General features: G+C 37.3%; 1 protein-coding gene across 9 annotated transcripts in view; it reads left to right on the top strand.

Moving 5' to 3' along the window:
- LOC106879147 (potassium voltage-gated channel subfamily H member 7) overlaps positions 1 to 6,766 on the top strand; it is a 703,964-nt gene that overhangs the window by 654,537 nt on the left and 42,661 nt on the right. The gene's annotated exons all lie outside the window — the stretch shown is intronic.

Genomic DNA, 6,766 nt, shown 5'->3' with positions numbered 1-6,766 from the left:
GAACAGAGATAAAATAAAATTATATTATTATTCTTGCTGGCTGCACCCAGAGTTATATTAGATCAATATATTTTATAACAATTTAGATAATGAACCGACAGGATGGTCACATAGTTTCATTAGAAATAGCATAACCTTTATTGTGAAATAAATAAATTCAAAGATAAAGATAAAACTGTCCATATGCAAATATATATGTCCGTATAATGTGCTTATATATATATATATATATATATATATATATATATAAGCAAACATGTATTATGTAACAGCAGCTGTAGACTATTAATACCAAAAATAAAAAATAATCACATTTACATAAATGATTGTGACTATTTTGATAAATTGCTTTTAAAAATCTCGAGAATATTACATTGAACCAAAAATACTGATTTACAAAAAACTGGCTCATACATACCTTAACCAGTTGAGCATGCCTCTTAGTGACTGACGATATGTGCATCTCTGATCACGGGCAGAAGTAGTTGGGGAGCATCATAGCCACGCGTTGCGAGGAATTCTTTGGGATTTGGATAATTCACTTCTAGAAACATGGGTGTTCTGTTTATCATCCTTAAACAATCCTTATTCAGGGACCTTTTGAGCAGGATGGTCTACTCAAACTGAATAAAATTCTAACGGGGCCCCACCTGCAAGGTCATGCGCTTTTTATCTTGATATGAGATCACCATGTCGCGCAAATATGTTTGTGATGCATGTGCCCAGTGTACCTTTATCAGACGGGTAGTCATAATTCTTATACTGGGCCTCGAATATTTTTACCCCAGTGTCAATTTGATGGCACGCACTGCTCTCTCACTCAACAACAACAACAACAATAATAATAATAATAATAATAATAATAATAATAATAATAATAATAATAATAAAAGACCAAGAGCACTATACTGGCAGCGCAAGACCAAGCTTTGGCACGAACTTGAGGGTCAACCTTAGGAATGAGCAAGTGTCTCCGCTGTGCCGCATCTGCAATATAGTGGATGAAACCATTGCCCATATCACGAACGAGTGCCCTAGACTTGCCCAAAATCACTACAAGTTGTGGCGATACGATCAGGAAGCAAAAGTACTACATTAGAAACTGGGCAAAAAGTGGGGCTAGAGAGAGGCTAGATGTAGTATGAGCATAAACTGTAGATAGTGGCGGAGTCGGATACTAGTAAAATCTAGTATTTGCCAATCCAAACAGATCAGGTGTTAGAGCATAACAGACCGGGCCTAGTGTTGGTGGACAAACTGTACCACATATGCTATATGCCCCTTTTTTTGTTTATTTATTGCTCACAGGGGGCTAAATATAGAGAGGACCAACAAAGGAATTAAGTCGATTACATCGACCCCAGTGCGTAACTGGTACTTGTTTAATCGACCCCGAAAGGATGGAAGGCAAAGTCGACCGCGGTGGAATTTGAACTCAGAACGCAAACGGCAGACGAAATACCGTAAAACATTTCGCCCGGCGTGCTAACGATTCTGCCAGCATGCCACCTCTTTTTTCTCGGGTCCGGCTACGGTTTCGGCTTAGAGTCGTTCAGTCTTCTTGCGGATCGTGTCGTTCGCGAGAAGAGACTCAATACATCGCAGTGTGGAAGCTGCTCCACTAAGCACGTCACTCCGAACGGCAAGTCGAATCGTATGCAAGCGATCCTTTTCGTCTCGATCTCTTCGAAGAAGTCAGGCGGGATGTCGACGACGACGACGACGGCGGGACCGCTGCTGCCGCCGATGTCCCAAAATGGCAATTCCGCGGCTATATACCCCTTTGACCCACGAATAGTCAAGAAGGAACGCGAAAGGATTGATAAATACAACCCTCTTGAGAAAGAAACGGGCCGGCTATGAAAAATGAAGAAGGTGAAGATAGTGCCAGTTATTGTTTGGTCCTTGGGAACAGTATCAGAAGGCATCAAAAGGAATATAAAGGAAATTGGAATAGAGTGCCAGTAGAGCAGTTACAAAAGGTTTGCCTCCTTGGGATGGCCAGAGGAATCAGGAAAGTATTAGATAGCTGTAAAGAGCGGGTAGCATGGTACCGTAGGCTGCAGGTAGCAAACCAGCTACGCATGCAAGACTCCAGGTGCTCCAACAAAAGCTGTGATAAAGAGAAGTAATAATAATAATAATAATGATAATGATAATGATAATAATGATAATGATGATGATAATAATAATAATAATAATGATAATAATAATAATAATAATAATAATAATAATAATAATAATAATAATAATAATAATAATAATAATAATAATAACATGGATGCGCTACACCGGGTCCCCCATTAAAAAACAAATCTAATCTAATAACATCGATGGAATTGGATGGAAGCGGTCTTTTAACGAAAATAATTTTTAAAAAACGAAATTTTACTGCCATACAAAACACAGTTTCTGCTATGCACGATGTCTCAGTGAAGCATGTGCGAAACACACACGCGAAATCAACACCAGAAAGTTTGCAAATTATAAAATAGAAATGGAACAAAATAGTAAGTACATAATTTGAGTAATTACGCATACACTCGAATGTCTACACAATCATATATACATTTTGATGCCCATAGGACTACACATACATCTCAATGTTTACATAACTACGGGAAATTTACAGGACACACATTCACGCATATGAAAACACGCGTCACAAACGAAGCAAAAACAAAAAAAAAACATTTTTTTTTATTTTTAGAACTAACACAAACAGGGTGAACAATTCATAAGTTTAAAAGCACAAAAAACTATGCTCGGAAATAAATTTTTCAACAAAAAAATACAGACGAATACAGATCTTAAGAAGCTACGTTACGAGTAATGTTTACATGCAGAGAACTCGGTGACGGTGTTGTCTCAAAAGATTAATCCTAAACAGACAAATCTGTCCCCTGTCAACGTCGAAGCTCGTCATGCCTCAATGATAACAAACCAGATTGGCCGTCGACCAGATCACAAAGGGTCACGTACTCGATATAGATCTGTTAACTTTAAGAAGCTACGTTACGAGCAAAGTTTACATGCAGAGAACTCAGAGACGGTGTTGTATCAAAAAATTAACCCTAGACAGATCCGTCCCCTAATGTCAACGTCCAAGCTCGTCATGCCTCACTGAAAGCATGGCAAAATACAAACCGGAACGGTCATCGACCGGATTATAAAGGGCCACTACTCGAATGATGAACCAGATTCAATACGAAAAATCAGCTACTGGTTCAAATCTTACCGAAACACAGGAGCTGGAAGTACCCCACAACCGGAATATTCCAACAGATGGCCACCTATGTTCGTCATCAAATAACCAAAAGGAAAAGAAATAAAAATGGTCTAGGGAAGATGATAAAGAAATTCTTACGGCCTTCTACCATGCCATATATTTGCCCACAAATAAATCAAATACTGTACAAACCTACTTAAACTGGAGGCAGAAACACCTTGAAGTAAGACCCTACATAGACAGTAACAAACTTGCCAATGTCAGAAGAAACATTATGAAAAAGAAATTACTAACTGAATTATAGATTGACCAAATTAAACAAATAGTAAGGGATAAAAGGAACGAAGCTGCAGCTAAAGAAGATACTACAGAGGAAATAATTATAAACCAACCCAAGGCTGATGAAAATACAGTAATGATTGAAAGAGTTAAGGTAGCTGATAGGCAAAGTGAAATACTCTCTGAACCAACCATAAATACTAAGGCAGATGAAAATCTGGTGAGACTTGGTGCCAACTTGTTCATGTGTAAAGCAAAAGTCACTGAATAATAATAATAATAATAATAATGATAATAATCCTTTCTACTATAGACACAAGGAGGCCTGAAATTGTGGTGGAGGAGACTAGTCGATTACACCGACCCCAGTGCGTAACTGGTGCTTTTTTCATCGACCCTTAAAGGATGAAAGGCAAAATCGACCTCAGCAGAATTTGAACTCGGAACGTAAAGACAGACGAAATACCGCTAAGCATTTCGCCCGGCGTGCTAGCGTTTCTGCCAGCTCACCGCATTAAGTTGCACAATTATTGTAAAACTTCTGATTCACCACAATAAAATATTCTGATTCATTTTCTAGTATATTTTAGGGGATGAACACAAAACAGCAAAAATCCAAACAATAACGTCCAGCTGAGCAGCTTTGACTGGGGTGATACACAACAAGGTCTAAACACCGTGGTGTTCCTTTGCATCGGTGAATCATGTGTGTTATGAACACACATCTTCGAAAGGGAACACTTGTTCTCCGTTAACGACAAACAACAACGATCAAAGATTCACTTTCAAATCTGTCAGACACACGCACACATATATTTGATAGTAGTTATAACGTTTATTTATTAAGATGTAATACTCAGTAGTAAAACTTTGCTTTCCCAGTAAGCAATTCAAGGCTGTAGATCCTTTTCCTCGCTCGATTTGCAATTCACGGCCACTTCATCATGCTGTGTTAGACAACACTTGAACCTTATAACAAACTGACAATCTTCCTTTAAGATGCATATTTTGAGTAAAAGTTGTTCACAGTTGTTTCGCTTGATATTGCTACACTATTCCAGACATGCACCGAAAACATAAATATTACTGCCTTTCATGGTTAGCTAATTTAAAATTCAATCGTTTATTAAAGGTTATATATATATGTATATGTGTGTATGTGTGTGTGTGTGTGTGTGTGTGTGTGTGTGTGTTTAATATATATATATATATATATATATATATATATATATATATATATATACATATATATGAATATCATATATATATATGTGTGTGTGTGTGTGTGTATATATGCATGTATGTATGTAACTATGTTATATGATGTATGTATGTATGTATGTATGTATGTATGTATGTATGTAAGGGTTTTTTATGTATATCTTCCTTATAACATTGCTGTTGCGAAGGTTTTGTATTGTCCTCCTGTTCATGTTATTAAAATGTCTATATTTAGAAGCAACCCCCAACAGCAAAACCGCTTCATTGACAGCGATAAGTTCTTTCGTGCTGAAAACATTTTGCACGCATTTTAAATCAGTTTTATTGCCAATATACTGCTTTTTTTTTCTGTATGTCTCTGAAGACAAAATAGACACTTGGGCATATGAGCACACATGCACATATAAACTTACATATACGCAAACGCATAATATGACACATGCTTTCACACACTGATCAGTAGAACACTATAAAATTGCCCTATTTTTGCCAATTTTCTAACAATATTTCAATTCAACAAGAGTTCTCTCACCTTGACCGTCGAAGTTTCAAACCATACCCCAAAAATATGAAACATCCACCGTAACTTTCATAAATGAGAACAGTAGCCACTGAAGCACACCTCATTACCTTCGTTGGCTAATGAAACCGAGAACCAGTTACACCGCTATAACCCATCTTATTTTCTCAGCATTCACTTCAATAACGCAGAAAGTAGTATATTGCACAAAAACACCAAGTTGCTGAGAATTCATCGAAACCACACACATATATGCACCTATATATATATATATATATATACGTGTGTGTGTGTGTGTGTGTGTGTGTGTGTGTGTGTGTGTGTGTGTGTGTGTGTGTGTGTATGTGTGTGTGTCTGTCTGTGTGTGTGTGTGTGTGTTAAGAATCTTGCTTCTCAACTACATGGTCCAGATTTCAGTCCGACTGCGTGGCACAAGAGCCTTCTACTATAGCCTTGGGCCGACTAAACTCTTGTGAGTGGATTTGGTAGACGGAAAATGAAAGAAGTCCGTCGTATATGCATGTACATTTTTTATTCTTTTACACCTTTCAGTCATTTGACTGCGACCATGCTGGAGCACCACCTTGAAGGTTTTCAGTCGAATAAATTGATCTCAGGACGTTTTTAAAGCCTAGTACTTATTCTGTTGGGCGTCTTTTGCCGAACTGCTAGGTTACGGGGACGTAAACACACCAACACGGGTTTCAAGCGGTGATGGGGATGGTGCCCCAGCATGGCGGCAGTCAAGTGACCGAAACAAGTAAAAGATAAAAGATATATATGCGTACGTGTGTGTGTTTGTGTGTGTGTGTGTGTGTGCATATATGTATGTTTGTATCTACGTATGTATATGTACATATATATGTGTCTGTATGCATATAATAATATGCGTATGTCTTTGTTTTTACACAGGGTGACTGTAAAGTATCGGTAGGCAAAATGGGATGATGTACGTTGAAAGCATCTGCCATCTGTCGATATGAACATCCCTCATGTCTACTGATTAGTACCAATTCAATTCTTTTTTCTTTAGACAAACTCATATTCTGTGGAAGAAAAAAAAACAAGAATGTTATTGATATTTCTCTTTTATCAAGATTTTTATGATCACCCTATGTTTTATGAGTAAGTATGCACATATTCTCTGTTTCAAAGAGATATGTACTGCATTCTTTTGTTGTTCAAAGATCGAAGAGGAATCATGCCAAATATCTCAAAAGTCGTTATTCAAATATCACCAAAGCCGTTTCTAGCAGGCCTAATATTGAACGCGAGCCTTATTTCATACTAACCGCCATATCACCTTTTCGCACCAGGAATGTCATTTCTTATTTCTTCGACAACTGATTTCAACTCTACCCTGGTGAATATTCCTCGATTGGATTTCTCAACACATTGGAGAAGAGAATCTATAATAAGCAGAAAAGAATATTTTCAAAAATTTCAAACTGACATATTAAAAATTCCCATAGCAAATTATTAGATTTTCTCACATACAGAAATTATCGATATCTTTT

The sequence above is a fragment of the Octopus bimaculoides genome, chromosome 9 (assembly GCF_001194135.2).
Source record: "Octopus bimaculoides isolate UCB-OBI-ISO-001 chromosome 9, ASM119413v2, whole genome shotgun sequence".
NCBI lineage: Eukaryota > Metazoa > Mollusca > Cephalopoda > Octopoda > Octopodidae > Octopus > Octopus bimaculoides.
Note: the sequence above shows the minus strand (reverse complement) of the source record. Positions and strands in the feature narration are given on the sequence as shown.